General features: G+C 41.7%; 1 protein-coding gene across 1 annotated transcript in view; it reads right to left on the reverse strand.

The window, feature by feature from the left end:
• The window catches only part of cers1 (ceramide synthase 1), a 40,422-nt gene that overhangs the window by 12,572 nt on the left and 9,428 nt on the right, over nt 1-18,422 (reverse strand). The window lies entirely within an intron of this gene.

Raw genomic sequence — 18,422 nt, forward strand, 5'->3', positions numbered from 1 at the left:
TAATAAAAAAAATTGGCATGACTCGGCTCACTGAAATATATTTCCAAAGCACTGCAGGCTTCATAATGGCCTGTTCGCTGAATCAGCACCTCAGCAAATCCAACCTATTCATTCACATCTTCATAAATCTATACTTTACTGCTGCACCGCTGCATTAGACCGCATTAACTGTGGATGAGGTCTGCAGTTTTTGGAACCTCCCATTTGTGCTCGGGGAAACAGATTTTTCCCTCATTCACATCACAAAAATCTGGAAGATGAGATTCTGACTTGGAAAGTCGAAACACTCTCCCAAAACCCTCCAACTGAAATCCAATATGGCCGCCACTCAGCGATGGCAGAACTTAAGAAACGTTCGTTTTCACTTCTAATGGTTTTAATATAATTGTATTGGGTGCATTATGCCACACTGTGAAACCTTTAGCTGTTTGCTGCAGCACCAAATGCCACCAGCATGTGATGGTAATTGTCGTTGTCATGGTCACTGAGTAACTCAATTAATAACCACTAGTCACCAAGTGGCTAATAATTACGGTTTTCCAACCTTCAACGGGAGCACAGTTTGTTTAGGGGTGACGTTGAATTGCAACAATGCAGCGATTTGTTTTCTGGTCCCCGAAGTTTGTTTTGAAACAATGCCTAAAAGCTCTTAATTAAAATGGAGAAGCATAATCCAACCATTAACATTCAAGCTCTGATTCGAGGAAAATTATTCAATGCAAAATAATTTCCCAAGTTAAAAATAATATATTTTTAACAATAATTTCCTGACATTTTGTTTTAATTTAAACTTTTTTTTAACTTTAAACTGATAACATTTGATCAATAATCCTGTTTTTCTGGCCTGTGTCTTCCAGCCAGACTTCAAAATAGGAAAGATGAGGGAGCATGCCAATTAAACAAGACATACAGATGTGTTGAGGAACTTTCACCAGCTATTCTGATGCTGTGTGTGAAAAATGAAATTTCTTATAGTGTGACGATTAAAAATGTAAAGCAGAGAACCCATTACAACTGATTACAGATATCTTAATGCTGTAATAGCTGCATACAATTAAGTTATGATAACTGGTGTTGTATTTACTGATTTAAAGGTGCTGAATGGATGATATAGAACGAGTAAAACATTTGCTATAACTATAGGCCACACAAAAGCTGTTCCACACAAAGCTAAAGCTAAGCTTTGCCCAGGAGTTGAACAGAAATGTCATTTTTTTCTCCATTATTATGAAGCATGCAATAGAAGAGCAGCATAGAAATCACAGGTGGACCTCAGACTGAGGTTTTAGACAAGGAAGTAGTTACTAGCTTTCTCCCAACCACCTCTGGAAGGGCCATTTAGCAAAGGACACACTACTCAATATCACCAGAATGTGCAAAACTAGTGTAGAGGTGAAGTAAACGAAGCTGAAAATGTATTTTAAATGTATACAGATAACGTTCTGTACATCAAAGCTGGCTGGATGGAGCATGTGTCTGTGTTCATGATGTAGACTAGTTAGCAAACATTCATGATAGATTCAGGTAGAAAACGGCACTTTGACGCGTTTATCGTCACGATTATGAAATTTGCTTGCTGGTGCTGCATGCCTACTCATGAGAAATAAAAGTGGCAGAATGTGACAGCCCAGCCACAGAAAGTCTGCTCATAGTTTGTTCTGCACGCATAAAAAAAAAAAAAAAAAAAAAAAAAGCAGAAGTCAACGAGACGGCTTGTTTTAGCACCGATCTGGTCCGATGCAGACTTTGTCACAAGTGGGTTCCATGTTGTCTTCATGCTAAGCCTTTTCTCTGTTTTCCAACCTGGTCACTCCTTTTTCTTTTCTCCCTCTTCTCAAATTCAAAACCTTTATTGTCATTGTACACGTGCACAATAAATATCAATGCATACCCCGTTAAAACAACTAAGCTAATGTTCATCACTAATTGCAGGGAGTTTTAAGTGTAATGGCTGTTGGATAATAAACTATTTAGAAATCTGTAGGTGCGGACCCAGATTGGACCCATAAGGCCATCCTGTCAGAGGCCTTCTGTGTTGCAACAGCAAAGCCTCTGAGATTTGATTACCCGTTTCCAAAGAAACTAAACCAAGGAAACATTTGGACATAGTCGCATCGAAACGCAGGCGGAAGCGTAAAGGACACACAGGGGGGAAGGTGAAGCAGATATGCAACAGGTATATACGAGCATGGCAGAGGTATCCGGATGGGCTGTTTTTTTTTCAGTTTCTGATAGCTGTGCCAAGACCGGAAACCAAACCCAGCCCCCCCTCCTCCCCTTGTAAACAAAATTACGCGCACATACACGGCGCTTTAGAAAGCCGAGCGAGTGTAACTGGAGGCAGCAAAGTGAAAGTCGCCTGTGTCAGTGATACAGCTGCTCGTCCACTCGACCTGATGGGAGCGGGCTCGATGTCCACTTGCATGACAAATTCATGAAGAGAGCGTTCCTCCTGCTTAGGGGCAGGACGTTATTCGGTTTCTGACGCGAAGCAGAGCAGCCAGCCTCGTCGTCACCTGCGTGTTAATTCCCTCAACATGCCTTCCTTTGTTTACTCTTTGCGTCCCTGTTATTTTTTATTTTTTTTATAAAAGATGGAGCCGAGACACGACGGGGGAAGGAAGCTGACTGGGCCAGACCAGATGTGCGATAGCATGTAACAGCAACAGACCGATTAGCCACGACACGCACGTGCAGAGTAAGACGGGAGGTCACGTGACGGCAGCGGGGGCGGCTGATTGGGTCAGACGCAGGTGGCATGTGGCGAGCGTTCGTTAAGTCCTGACCCGAGCAAAGAGCAGCGTAGGCCACATTCTTTGAAGTCTCCCAGTGCATCCGCATCGGTCCCTCTCTATTGGCCCACCCATCATTCTCCTCCCCTCCTTATTTCTTCCTCATTCCCCCTGTCTATCCACCACTGTGCCCCCCCCTCCCCTCCCCTGCCTGTGACATTTATTTATAGAAGCCAGCTGTCAGCACACAGTGCAGCCCCCTGCAGTCCTCCAGCACATCACCCCCCCCCCCCCCCCCTTCTCAACACAAAACACGCACAAAGGCTGAAATGCACTAGAAGCTGAAGCTGGTTCCAGCAGTGACTCTGCACTTTATGCTCCTCTTGCTCTTCTTAAAGCTTCGAAATCCACCAGACCTGACCGGTTACGTTGTCTCCGGCAACGCATAGTCCACGCTCTCCTGTATTAGTAACAGCCTTCATACATTTACATCGAAACCGACCAAAACACACACACACGCAGACACACACACGAGCAACAAATGACACACTTTGTTAGGCTCGACCCATTCTGAGTCACCTTGAAAAAGTTCTGTGGAAAAGTGGAGTTCCCTAAAATCACTGGATGCCAATAGAGATATTTTATGGCTATTTAAGGTCAGCAAGTCCTTGTCTTTATTTAGCCCAGAAAATATGTTAAAAATGTTATCTTTATTTAGCCCATACATCCTGTCCAACTTTAGCCTAAACAGAGACGATGAGAGTCATGCTTGGCTAGCTTGTTTGATCCGACTTTTGAGACGCGTCTTTGGGATTCAGTAGACGCCTTTCTGTGCACATCTCTCAACATATTTCCACTGCATTTACATATTTTTGAAACAGGTTCAACAATTCAACATTTTTTTTTTTGCTAATGCACTGAGAGGACTTTCAACCTTGTGAGCGGTCAATATCCAGAGAGTTTGTGGTCAAGAAACGTGTGAGTATGACGAATGGACTTGCAGTGTTGTGATCTTTGTAAAGGGCTAGTGTTAGGCCATTATCATTAAAAATGATAACAAAGAGCTGCCAAATTCACCTCCAAGAGGTCCTGACCAATCCCACGGTGGTGAAAAAAGGTGGTAAAAATGGGGAACTTTCCTCTAAAACACAGGTGTCAAACTCAAGGCCCGCGGGCCAAATCCGGCCCGTCAAGGTAAGTCATCAGGCCCTCAAGAGCCAAAAATAAAGCATATCATGTCATAAAGTAGAGGCATATATCCTTTTAAAGTGTATAAAGTGGCTAAAACTGTGCCTCCTGTAAGTGTAACTCACCCCAATATCAACTTTTTTTGCAGATAAACTGTATAAACTGGGCCTAAGGTTGCTACTTTTATGTTACTATGCATTTTTTATACTTCTATCTGAACTGGAATGAAATTATGAAATTAAAAGTATCGTCTATACACGTGCAACCGGACCTTTTCATGACTTCGTGACGCCAAAGTGGCCCCATATAGAAATGAGTTTGACACCCCTGCTCTAAAACAATCAACGTCCATGGACTTCATTTTATTGCTATCCAAAATGAAAATGTGACTTTTTTAAAGGAGCATAGTTCCGGCCGGATTCTTTGCAAAAGTTTGCCCCTTCTGGTGACAAGCTGAAATGACACCAGTGTTGTGCACGTGCATGGGAGAAGAGGAATATAATAATAATAATAATAATAAAAGCATCTGCTGCTGCAAGGCTGCAACTGCACAGGTCTTTTGTTTAGAGGCGTAATGCCATCTGATGTAAGAAAGCTATAAATATTGAAGTTAGCCCGTGTTCTTTTGGTAGTGCATCAATTATGGCGGAGACACTCAAAAGTAGCAAGGTGAACTACAGAACTAAGTTGATTTAGTCACTTGTCTCATGGTGTGAAGGGCGGTCTTCCCGAATAAAGAAGCCTTATGGATGAGAGATAAAACGCCTTCAAGAAAGGGAAGAAGTCTAATCGCTCCCTGTATTTAAGCACCTAGGATTGTCATGTTACGGATGACTGAAAATCTACCCCAGCATATTGCTTAGGAGGCTAATAGTCAATATTTGAAGAGTTTGTGGGAAAAAAAACAGACAAAATGAATAATTTGAGCTCAAGAAACAATGAAAATGTGCTGAACTCAAAAACTTACATAGTTAAGTTAAATTTGATTTCAATTCTTAAATTACAGTCAATATTTAACACATTTGGGCATTAAATCTTCCAGACTAGGGTCATTCATCCCATGGCCTTGGTTAGCTAGAGCCACTGACCAGACTACCGAGGAGCAGAAGGTGAAGAATTGCTTTTCTTTAATATATAGTACTTTCAAGAAGATATATTTATTGCTATTTCTGGTTGGCCAGTCCTGGTTTAATTTAGCCCAGAAAGGTGTGCAGAAACCCTCTATGAATGTTATGAATTGTGTTAGAAACTATTTTTTGCCAACGTTGCTGTCCGGCAGAGCTGTGGGTAATCATATCATCAATAATATTATCAGACTACTTTCGTGATAGATAAAAAACACCATCTTGCAATATCAGCGACAGGATGAATTTACACTTATACATTCCCTGGGATCAATAACACAATCTAGAGAGTTACAGCAGTGTGTGAGCTGTGGTTGACAAAGCAGTACCTCCAAAATCGCAATCCACCCTGACAATATAAAAATTTTCTGGCTTCAAGACGGCAGAGCTTGAAGGATACTTTTCAAAATGTGCGATAAAATGGTTACCAACACAATAAAAGCACACAACATAGCGCAACCAGGTGAAGTGAGGACGAGACACAAAAGAGGTGAGTATGTGCAGCCCAAAGGTAAGCAAATGATACAACAAAGCATCACCACTGTAAATACAAGGTGTGCTTTGAATAATAGTGAGATGGAGTGGTTTATGGAAATTAATGATGTCATTCCAGATTGTTTGCAGAAGGTTTTGATGCTTACACAGATGGTGTTTGTTTGTTTGACCCAAGGTTTGTCTGTATTGCTGCTCTTTATTTACCGAAGCACCAGTCCGTCTCGCCGTCTCCCTCTCCATCCCACCATCACTTTAAATGCATTTGTGAGAAACTTCTGTCACGTTTTCCCCAAACAAACCAGCGGTGAAAATGTGGCCTTGAATAACTGACGAGCGCAAACAACTTTTGCAAAATCCCTGATGATGTATTGTAGCATTGCTGTTCTAGGGTCTGCTTATCGACGGTCATCGTCAACAGCAAGTAGAGAGTTATAAAGATGAAACAAAAGATTGTAATCTGCCAACTTTTTTTTTTGTTGTTGTTGCCTGGAGCAAGTAAGCAGATGCTGAAAAATGTACCTAAAGGGTGTTGATTGATAAACGCAAAAGTTAGGGACCGATGCAACAATTTCCCCCTGGGATTATTAAAGTATGTCTGATTCTGATTGGCGACTTTGGCTTGATGGGTTGAGTAGTTGTCTTGCAATTGGAAGTTTGTGGGTTTGATTCCAGCTTCCTCTTGTCACATGTTGATGTGCCCCTGGGCAAGGCACTTAACCCCAAGTTGCCTACTGAGCTGCATATCGGTGTATAAATGTGTATAGTGAGTGCGATTGGGTGAATGTGGCTCTAGTTTACAGCGCTTTGAGTGGTCAGTATGACTGAAAAAGCGCTATATAAGTTCAGTCCATTTACCATTGATTCAGGATACTGATGTTGGAGGGAAGTCAATTTTAAAATGGTCAAGTGTTTATGGGACCTTAAGGTAGCAGCAACATAGAAGAACACCTCTAACATCAAGCAGGCTCAGGATGGGTTGTGTGGAACATCCGCTGTATTAGCCCAAGTTCTCCGTCTGGTTTTCCTCTAAGGCTCTTGTTCTTTGGACCTTCATGTTCATCCAACACCGGCTTAAGATGAGACACCTTCGGTCTTTTATCTATAAATGGGTTAAATCTTGTACCCCCCTATAGTTTCTGCCAGATTCCAAACGTCTACCTTTGTCAAACATGCAGCATCTGCAGCACATTTCTGCTACTTTCTGTACCATCATCCATGGGAGGGGCCAGTTTAGCTGGAAAAAAACGCCTGATCAGTGCATCTCTATAGAAACACAAAATAAGACATGCCGCCATCACCGCTACGATACTCTTTTTTTTTTTTTTTATTACATATTTTTCAGAAGACATGGTGATAAAACTGCCTGTAATAATTTTCTCTACGAGCTGTTTAGGCAGCTAAAAGCCCACACAAAGATCAACAGCTTGGTCCCAAACACAGATCGAGGGATTGTTTCCTTTTCTCTGTGTCGAGTCAGCCCTCCCATCTCTTTGTCCATAATGCCTCAGTTTTCTATGTCAGCCTCCCAAGTAGAGGCGTAGCGGGTCAAGGACACCGGTCCCTCATCATCTGTCAGTGGACTGATCGAGGCCTTGAACAACGCTCAGCCAGGACCTAAAGCCTTTCAACAGCTCCTCCTCTCCTCTCTTCCCTCCCTGACAGACAGACAACTTGTCCCCTAGCTGCAGGCATCGCTGGCTCTCATTTCGCTGTCCTTTCTGCCTCCCTCTCCCTGCCAAAGGCACTCTGAGCTGTAAATCGGGCAAAGAAAAGAAAAGGAGAACACAGCGGACGGTGCTATGAAGACGTTACACAAGCCGATGTGCGCGCGAGAGACGCGGTGTGACTCGTATAAAAAAATCCATCCTCCTCTCATTCCTGTCTGACCCGACTGCCGCCGCTTTCAGCGAGATCTGCCCTCCACATTTACGTCCCAGAAGCAGGCGACGAAAGAGGAAAGGGAGGTGAATGGATCCTGCCTTGTTGGCCTGTTGCGTAAGAAGACGAATTGGGCCAGTGAGTCAGGATGTTGGCTCGTGTGTGGATCCGTTCCGTCAGGCCTGCTCTCATTCACTCGCTTTCATTTATTTGGCTCTGTCCAGCTTCGATGCCATTCCTGGGTGCCTGACGTCACTCCGGGTATCTCAGCGTACCTTTAAGCCCAAACCTATCACAGATGCCCTCTGGTTTTAGGGTAAATAGGATTTGCCAAGGCTTATCCAACAGATGACCAGAGTTTTAGACTACATGCGTGGGTAAAAATAGCCCATTCATCCGTCATTAACAATTATTACGATCTTATCCGAGGAGCCTTCTGGAAGATCTTGACACTCCAAGTGGGTTAAATTCATTTTTTTTTTTTGTCTTGAAATATTATCACGCACCCGATAATCCATTTAATACATTAGTATTTTACCTAGAGGTGCAGCTTATCGTCCTCTATAAAAAGAGAATGATCTCATTCGACCTCCCTTCTAGTTCTTAACAAGGTGATGAGCGGACAGCTGCCACCGGGGATAAAGCCTGGAGGGGTTTTAGGTCTTAAATCCGCTTCTTGAAGTTGTTTAGGAAATGGGACGGTGGTGACTTCTTTTTTTCTACGCTTTATATATATATATTTTTTTCCTTTTATTCATTTTTAACCTATTATGCTGCCGTTACGTGACATTTTACTTTCTTTTTTTCCTCTGCAGCTCACCCACACCAATCAATTGCACGGTGGCGTCATTATTAATTAGGATTTCCGTAAGCTTGTGCATTTTGTGTCAAAAAGACGTGCTTTGAATTTCTGTACCTTCTCCAAACGTTCTTCCTTCGTTGGAGTCGGCGCCAATCAGCCGCCGTCACGTTATCGGCAGACTGTTTGTTTTTCGTTTTAATTAGAGGGAACAGGAAGGTGTTTGATGAGAAACAGCAACAATAAAAGCGGCCTCGTCGTGGGAGGGAAGCTGCTCCGTTTTATAACTGTGGAGCAAACCTGGGGATTACACAGCGTGCCAGCGTAATGCCTACCCCCCCCCCCCCCCCCCCCCCAGTGGGGTTTTCTCGGTTGCATGTCTCACCGCATCTTTGCTGACCCGCTGCAAAAAGAAAAATAATGATTCCAGCGCACACACGCGTTTGAGTCACGCCAGCTTTTACTGACCTCCCTATTTTCACTTCCTGACTGCTCAACTTGATGCAATGCATGCTGGGAGATGAGTCAGCTGTTTGTTTGTATTGTCTGTAAATAAAACAAGAAATAGTGGGGGGTCAACTCCCCAAGGGCCTGCGTTGAATCAGCTCTCCATGCAGACTAAAGAGAAATGCGAGTGACCCCGGTGGAGAAACAGCGACTCGATCAATAATTCATCCTACGGAGAGAAATGTTCGCAGGTCTATGCAGACAGAAACAGAGAGGCCAAAAGCTTTAAAGCACACTTGGCATCTTTTCTGCTCAGGCTCTGTCACTTTTGTTATTTACAGCTTGAGGAGCAACGTTTGACACACACCACATTGCCAAAAGCTTTGGGACGCCCCTCCAAAATGTTAAATTCAGGTGCTCTAATCACCTCCATCAACACAACAGTAAAAAAGATAATCAACCACTTAGACATGCAGGCTGTTATAGCGGCAATGGTTGAACCGTCTACTCATTAAAGACCATGTATTCAGAACGGGATTTTAGCAAAAAACGGTGTAAATGCTAAACATACCAAAAGCAAACGAGCATTTTTTACTGCATACTCCACAATTATTAAAACAATCATTATTAAAACACAATAGTTAAAACAGAGAACCATAGTCTTAAAATAAATGCTTATGTTTCTACTTAGTTCACTGGTTATCCCTGCTTCACATCTCTAAGTGTGATCTTCTGAGTTTTGTTTACCTTCCTTACCGTCCTCCTCATTTCAACTCGTTTTACATGTTTTAAGGTTCAGACCTTTTGGTCTTTCTTTAACCATTTTCTAAGTTTTAAATATAAAAAAAAACACTTTTTCCTTATTTGAAGGACATGTTCTCAGTTATTTCCTGTTTTGAGGCGTTGCTAAAGAGAATCGGCCTCTCCAAACATTTATTATCATTGTGGAAATGTGAAGTCATGGATCGCTAATTAAAAGTGTCTATATTCCCTGTTCAAACTAAAAAAAAAAAGTATAGAAAGAAAAAAACATATTTTTTTACATTTATTAGAAATTATCAGAGGTGCCACTAATTGTATTACAAGTGACCAAATTTTTTTTTGTTAATGTGGAATTGCATAAATGTGCACAGCAATGTTCAATATTCTGCTGCCAAAAAAAAAAGAGGAATTTATTTTAAGGCGCACCACTAACTATGGAGAGTGCTGTTAACGAACGAGAGACTGACGTGTATTTGATTAATGAGGAAATCTGAGAGATGAAACAGCAGGTGGCTTGCCAAAAAGATGTTGATAGACTGCGGCTGGTGTCAGAGCAACTCAGTGGAGTTCAACACTCGCAACTGAACATTTGGACTTAATTTGATTAAATACCCGTAATTAGATGAGGCACTAAATTAGAATGGGTCTTAGTGAGCCGCTGGTGATTCACCACCACTTGCACACGTGTGACGGAGCACAAAATCTGACAGAGGGGGGGACACCGCAGTACGGAAAACACTGAAATGTCTAACTTTGCAGATTGAGACATGAATGTCAGGCTCCCAGGGTAAAATGATTAACAGACTTTGCATTTCTGAATTTGTTTGAAGTCACTAGTTCAGCGATTTGTTTAGTTTCTGTTTGCATGATAAAATTAAAACTAGCAGTTTCAGATCCTGTTGCATAACTGTGCCGCTCATACTCCAGCAAAGCCAGCTCAACGCTTCACAGTTCATACATTACGACGTGTCAAAAATAAGAACAATGCACCTGCTTGGGGGATTTTGTTTTGGCGTATTAGTGAATCCCAGGGGAGGCATTAACCCCACACTTGTTTATCAAATTAACGCCCAGAGCACCAGAGCAACCAAACACGGGCTCAGCAGCAATAACATCCACAATACCAAGTATCTGGCTTCGGATAATTTGGAACGTACATCTCAGATTTGCAATTTCATGTTGACAGCAAACTCATTATGCCATTATTCAATTTATTGAATTACCAACATCCAGCGAGAGCATTAGTTCTTCATAAAACTTTGGCTCAATGTCTGAAAGGCTAATGAAAGCAACATGTTCGGTGTGCAAACACTAGAAATTAACATTATCTATTTGATGAAGACCAATAAAAAAACCATTTTCCTTTATCATGCAGCAGCTGCATGACATAAAAAGATGAGTTGTGAAGAAATAATCACAGTCTTTCAGGAGTAAATACTTAAAAAAGGTGAAAAGAATCGCAGTTTTCACAGTTCATAAGATTAAAGGTGATAATTTAACAGTGTGAAATGTGAAAGAATTTGCAGATTTAACCGAGTCTCACAGAAGAGAGAGAAATATGCGGTTAATTGGTTAATTGGTCTCTTCAAATGGCCCTTAGGTGTGAGTGCGTGTGCATGGTTGTCTGTCCTGTGCATCTCTGTGTTAGCCTGTGACGGACTTGGTGATCAGTCCAGGGTGTACACCGCCTCTTGCTGCCCTGTGATCCTGCATGGATAAGCGGCAATAGACAATGGATGACAACTGTAATAAATGGAGCCAAAAAAAGCAGCCAAAATTATACTATATTAAAAAAAAACCATTGAACTATAGAGATCAAAGGTGGTCTTGGTCTCAACATTTTTAAAGTCTTAGTCTTATCGCACCTGTGAAGATGATAACTTAAGGATTTCTACTCTAGAAAATTAGCTTCTCCACCTCCACCTGTCGCCTCCTCCCATCCTGCCTGCAGCTAATACTAAGACCGTTAACGCCTAGCTGGATAGTGAAGCTTTTCAGAGCGTTCTGGTTTGTAGGTTTAAAACTCGTTACCAGCGCATCATGGGTTTAATAAAAGGATGATGCAGAGCACCAAACTGAAAAAGTCAGGTGCACCAGTTCAGCCAATTAATTTGGAGCCCCGTTATTAGCTAACTTTGTTAAAAAGCTGCCACATGCAGATTTTCCTTCCTACGTTTGCAGCAGCAACTATATTATGACTGCAGCAATTAAAATGGTCTCACATGGGTCCGGCCTTTGTTTCGCCTCCCTCAAAGTCTTGGTCTTGACTTGGTCTCGGTTTTGGTGGCCTTAGCTACAACAAAAACTACAAGAAGTCATGATGAAAATAAATTTTGTCTGTCTAGGGTTTTTATGTATTAATAGTCTGGTTATGTAGGATACAATCAGGGTTCAACTGAAGTGTAGAAAAGCTACTGTCATACACCCCCTACGTATTGGATCATCTAGTTATTTACTAAACAAAGGTGAAGAATAAATGGAAAAATCCCAGACTCGTACACAATATGTCAAACCCAAGAATTATAAGTGGTTGCGTTATGTTCTTAATACGAGTGTACATTTTATTTAGAAAAATTGGTCATATATAGGAAATTAATTTACAATTCTTATATTATTCGTCTAGATTTAACTTCAGCAAGAAGCAAAAAAGAGAAAAGAAACGATTTCTAAAGGTTTGCACTTTTTATTTGCATTCCTGCTGTAATATGTAAGCATAATTCACACACAGTTAGGTGCATCCAACTCTCCGATTATATTTATTTACATTTTAGTTACTTTTCATGTGCGTATGACTGCGCAGCTCAAGAGGGAACTTGCTCTTTCTAAATCGCCAGTATAATATTCCCTTCAACACAAATTCAAATTCACATATTTGAAGCCTAACACTCGTCTCTAAATCATGAAGCGAAGTTGTGAGTTCAGTCACACTTTCTTTTCCCGGGATCTGGGCATTGAGAAAGAGTCTGCACTCTGTTATATTTTAGAGGAGCTATTTTCACTTTGTCACCGCCGCTGTCTACGGCTTCTTTCTAATAAACAGCCAGGGTTTTCAGAAGGTGAAGGGCAGCAGTCTGTGAAGAGAAAACTATTCAGAAAGTTGGAATATAGTTAAGTTTAAAAAGCTAAGAACAACAAAACTGCTGTCCACAAGACAAGAAGGCTATATTTAAGACTTAATTTAGATTTTAGGTGGTGTTTTAATTTAATTTTGCTTGCAAGACATAGTTAACTCTCTGTCTTTGTCACAGTTGCATCTAATCAGGAAGCTCAAGCTGCTCTTGGAGGACAAGTTCATTTGCAGCTCTGCAGAGAACACGCCATCGCCACCTTTAACCTGAACTTAACCACTTTGCATCCAATCCCCCGTAAAACGTGGGGTTTGATGCAAAGTGGATGTGTCATGTTGCACGTGCATCAGGCAGGCCTGTCTGGCTCACGGTTGGGGCTGACAGCCGGAAGACAAACGGCTGCCATTCATAATACCGCGGCCACACTTATGGCAACAAGGCGAGAGCGAGCGCTGACCCAGAGTCGGCGAACGGTAACTGTGTGTGCCAGGTCGATTTAGACTGCTGAGAGACAAACATCAGGACCGAGCAGAAGCTAATTATATCCCAACCTCAGCGCTGAGGTTTTTGAAGTCGGCATTTTTATGGTTCAAGAAGAGCAAGCAAGTGCGTGGAGCGTTCACACCCCGTGAACCGTTTCACACCTCGTCACATCACAACAGACACAAATTTTATTGTATTATGTTGGGCTTTCGTGTGTCACATCTACGCAGAGTAGCAAATAACTGTCGAGTGAAAGGGCACATAGGTTATTATTTTATATAACTTTTTTCATTCCCTCCCTTTTACTCTGATACGGCTAAATAAAACAAAGTGCTTTAAAAAAAAACAACAAGTCATCTCTGTAGGATTCACAGAGCACCTCCAGCTGCTCTGTGAACCAAGCCAAGAGGCCCATGGTAACTCCGGAGGAGCTGCACAGCTTCACAGCTCAGGTTTGGAGAATCTGCTGAAAGGAGTTTCATTTACAGTCCACAGTTCTTTCCTTAATGGAAGAGTGTAAAGAAGAAGACAGTTCACCAATACAAAAGATAAATTAGTGGGAAAGGGTGCTCTGATCAGATGAGAGCAGAGAAGTTGAACTTTTTGTAGGGTGAAAAACTAACACTGCCGATCCTGCTAACACCGATCCAGTGTTAAAACATGGTGGTGGCAGCATCATGCTGCGGGGAGGCTTTCCTTTAGCGGGGACAGAGAAGCAGTTCAGAGTTGATGGCAAGACAGATGAAGCCACCGATGTGAGGTTTCTGGAAAAACTCCTATTAGAGGCTGAAAAAGACTCAAGACCGGGGCGCAGGTTCAACATCCAGCAGGGCAAAGAACCCTAAAAACAGCCAGATCTGCAACCACATGCTTTAGATGAAGTCATATTTTCGTGATTTTGAGTCCAACTAAGAATCTGAAGACTGATAAAGCTTTTTTTTAGCAAAAAAAAAAAAGAATGTTAAAAGTTTTCAACTATAGATGAGCTCAGCTGGTAAATATATCCTCTAAAGACTTGCAGCTGTAATTGCAATAAAAGGGGATTTTATGGCTGAATACAAATGCATGGCAAATTTTTCGTAAATGTATGTCTAAGAAGTTTTTTTTAAAACCATGCATTGTTATCCTTCAATCGTTTTTCCTTATGATGAAGGGCTACTTTTTCTTGCCTTTTCACAAAACAATCTAATAAAATAATTTGGTTTAAAGGGTAGCGAATACTTCTGCAAAGGAGTGTCTCTGATTATTTCTTCACCAAGTCCAGCCACCATCAAACAGGAAGGAAATGAAAATATCTCCTGGTAAACCAGGGAGCCGCAAAAGCTTACAGAAAATTAATCCAAGATGCCAGCCATGGGGAGATCATGTCAGGAATTTAGGAATTTAGCAGCTTGGTCAAACTTAGAACCATCTGACTAATTGTGGTCACCACATTTAGTCACGTTAGCGAAATTAATATACTGAACTGACACTAAAACACACCCACTTGTTAAGGCAGAATTTCAGCAAACATAAAGATCTGGACTCACTGATTAAACGTCATCCTGCAGGTTTTTCATATCTTAAACTATTGTGTTTGGGATTCATTCAGCATCTGAACTCTTTAGCATTTTCCATGATCGTTTATAATTTTACAGTCTACAGTTGTTCCTACTCCAGGCTGATTTAGGAGTAAGGTCCATTTTGACGTTAACCAACATGTTTCTTTAGGCTGGAAGCAATATTAATGTTTCCGAGCTGATGATTAGGGTGATGGCGAGGAGGCCTTTCGACCTAATAGACTTGGAGCTCATCACCAAAGATAAATCATCAAAATACCGGTGGGGATCTTGCTGTTCATCAGTAATAAGAAGGATTTTATTGCTGTAATACCCAATACTTTTTCAATGATTGGAGAAGAGTGATTGAAAAAGCTATAAATACTCATCCTTTATTACATAAGACACTTTTTTCTGCAAGATTGAAACTCCTTTCGCCTTTTAGAGAGATACCTGCCCTCATTTCCTGTCGGAAACTATTTTCTTCCGACTCTTACTTCAAAAGCAAAAAAGAATTTCTGTAATCTCTGCCAAATCTCAAAGAGCTCCCCAGAAGGTCTCATTCTCAGCCGCTCCGCGTTGCTCTAGTTAGCTGTGTGAATAAGCGAACACCAAACCACAGGGTGGGGGGTGGCAGACAGGGAGGACAAGACGCATGAGCAACGAGGGACGGGAGGTGTGACGGGTTGTGCTGAAAAGATATGAACGTGAACAGATCTGATAGCCGACTCTCTGCAGGGGGGGGGGTCCAAAGTTTGGGCCGGGGGCCGTTTATGTACATGGGAAGGATTTTGTGCGGCCCTTGACTGCAGTTCAAGAATCGTACAAATCTGCAAGCAGCAACAAGCAGCTGTAAAGGGGCAACAAGCATTTTTTTTTAAGAGAACATAGCTTGTTCTTGTTGAGAATGCATTACACCAAATTTTCAGAAACTATATGGGTTTAATATTTCGTATCTACCACGCATTACAGATCAGTTTCTACAAATAGTTACATAGTTGTTTCTTTCATTAAAATATTCCAGGTTTATATACTGTTTTTATTTTAAAAACAATTTTTTTTTGTGGCCCAGAGGGACCTTTAACTTTACGTTTTTTGGCCCACGTGGCAACGCCTTTGGAAACCACTGGTCTGCAACCTGCACTCTGTCCAAGAGAGACTCCATGTGAGCGTAGCACAATTCCTCCCACAGAGGAAAGAGCAAGACAAAGCCCATCTGGGATGGGGAAACTAATCTAATTGCATCCTGAGAATGAAAGGCTTTCTAGATCTTACCCATAACTACAGTGTGTGAACAAAAGAGCCGCACACACTAATGGCACGCAGGGCCATCAAGTCGGGCGCGCTCTTTGCCGAAAAGATTACGGGAACAGCAGTTTCCTCTGACCACTCAGTGCTCGCTTGATGATAAAGCGTCCTTGATAGAGGAGATTCATCCGCCAAGCAAGAAGTTCACAGTCACAATGTGTTCCTGCCCAGTCAAAGGCTGTCCAGCGAGTGTGGCGGGGGGGAAACAAACAGAGAGAGAGAGAGAGAGAGAGAGAGAGAGAGAGAGAGAGAGGGGACGGAAAAGGAAAAAGGCTGAGAGGGAGGCCACAGACGCTCTGTAGCGGCCGCAGCCTCATGGCACATTCCTGCTGACCAGAGGAAATTCTGACTGTCTGCAAACAGAGCTGATTCATCCCGGTGCTCTGTGATGTACAAACATCAATGTTGCAATTATACTTTAAGGAATGCAGTCTAATCTGGAAAAGTTACATTAGTTTGTGAACAAGCCTCAAGGACGTGGTTAATCGAATGCAGCTGTTAACAACGCCGGATAAACAACGTTGCTCCCATTAAAGTTCCTACGCCTTTTTTTTTTACCCCAGACTCAAACTTCCCGAGTTCCCAGTCCCTTTTTTTTTTAGTGTTTCACCGATGCCATTTTTTGGCCCCGATACCTGGCTGTGCAGTATTGGCCGATACCATCTGTTTGAAATTGATATGTGTTTATATAGGAAGAACTGCATACTACTTAGGGTAGTAGAACTTTTTATTGCCTACCAGGAATGGGTGACAATAGTTGAATAAACTTTTGGCTCTCAAAGGCCAAAACAGTGCAACATTCGTTAAATTATAACATGTATAATAGTAGTGCAACAGTAAGACAGTAAAATGACATTAATAATTCAATAATCTCTTTTAAACCGAGTTTTTGCTCTCAAATGCCAAAATAGTGCAACTTTCATGAACTTATATAACATGAATAATTCTAGTCGGGAGAGAGAAGGCTGCGTTCAAGTGACATACAAACATCAAAATGGTATCGTGCCCTATTTGTTGGTACTCGCTGATACCGATAACACCATTTTAGTGCTGGATCAGAGCCCCGTCCTATTCTAGTATCGGTATCGGTGCAACACTACTTTTTTTTAAGGGAATATTCGGAGCATAGTATAGAAATGAATGCAAGAATGGGTGGATTTCATTTTTCGTTTCATACAGTGAAGCTTCAGGCATTTGTGCCGCAAACCCGTTCGACTGTAAACGTCCGAATTCAACATGGCAACTCGCTGCAAAATCGCCCACAAGCACAAAACCTGTTCAAAACGCAGCCGTTTTAAACTGATGACGGGGAAAAACAAAGGCTCACATCTGAAAAGTGTGTTTACTCGTTTGCCCCACTTCACTGTTTCACTTCTGCTGAGTTCACCTGCGGCCGCGGTCGGTGTTTATTAGCTGGGAGCTGACAGGTAGGAGGAGAGTGGGAGCATGAGTGGCTTTTTCAATTAGAAGCTGAAGCTTCACGACCTACAGAAAAAAAAACACGTTTAACACTGACTTTTCAGAAGTGAAACAAAAGGATTTGTTTTCCAGCAACTTTTACAGCTCCGTCCTCTGAGCACGAAGTAGAGAAGATGACGTAAATGTATAAAAGACCTGAAGAAGCAGGAAAAGAAGCGACCCTCTACACCTTAAATCAGGGGTGTCCAAAGTCCGGCCCGGGGGCCATTTGTGGCCCTCTGAATGATTTTGGGTGGCCCTCAATCCCAGTTGAAGAATGGCCTAAATTAGGTTTTGCCAGCTCAGATGATTGAGGCGATGCACTTTTAAAAAAAACTGGCCAATTTTCACTGATACGAGGCCTTTCAAAAAAATTAAAAAGACACAAATTAAAATCTTCTTAAAAGGGAAAATGTAAGGTGCAAATATATTTTTAAGTCTTTTTTCAGACATATTTTTGCTTTGAATTTAAGTTGACTGTAAATTAGACTGCAAACTATTTTCCAATAGGCAGACTTCGGTGCACCCATTTATTTAACTCGGCAAAGTAAAGCAGCAGTGAGCCCAGTCCTGTTCTCATTGCTGAAAGGACACAAAAGAAAAGAAAAAGATGATCAACCCAAATGATTTAGGATACCGTTTACTGGGCGAACCTGCAAGAATCTTGTTTTGTTTCAAATCTAAAAGAATATACCTGTTTCATTAAAGTATTTTTATGTGTGTAGTTTATTGTTGAGTTGGTAAAAATGAAGAAAAAAAAAGTTTTTTGACATTTTGATAAAAAAAAGGGGTTTTAATTTTCTGGCCCCTGAGTACTTTCCACATGACATTATTGGCCCTCATGGCAAAAAGTTTGGACACCCCTGCCTTAAATGGACCATTCATCCTCCATAACTCCTCGATGTGCACAAATTAACGTCATTTTCTTTCATACAAAAACCATAGCCTTGTTTTTTACCCATAATAAATGAAAATGTCATTTAAAACCTGTTTTCATTCACTTCGATCATCTTTACCTTGTAATAACCTTTGTTTGATGATGTGAAACATTTAAGGGCGACACAAAAAGCGGAAAGAGAAGTGCTTTGTAGCGGGGCGAATACATCTTGATGGCGCTGCGCCTGCATCCGCGGCCTCTGGTC

Source organism: Fundulus heteroclitus, chromosome 9 (genome assembly GCF_011125445.2).
Source record: "Fundulus heteroclitus isolate FHET01 chromosome 9, MU-UCD_Fhet_4.1, whole genome shotgun sequence".
In the NCBI taxonomy this organism is placed as follows: domain Eukaryota; kingdom Metazoa; phylum Chordata; class Actinopteri; order Cyprinodontiformes; family Fundulidae; genus Fundulus; species Fundulus heteroclitus.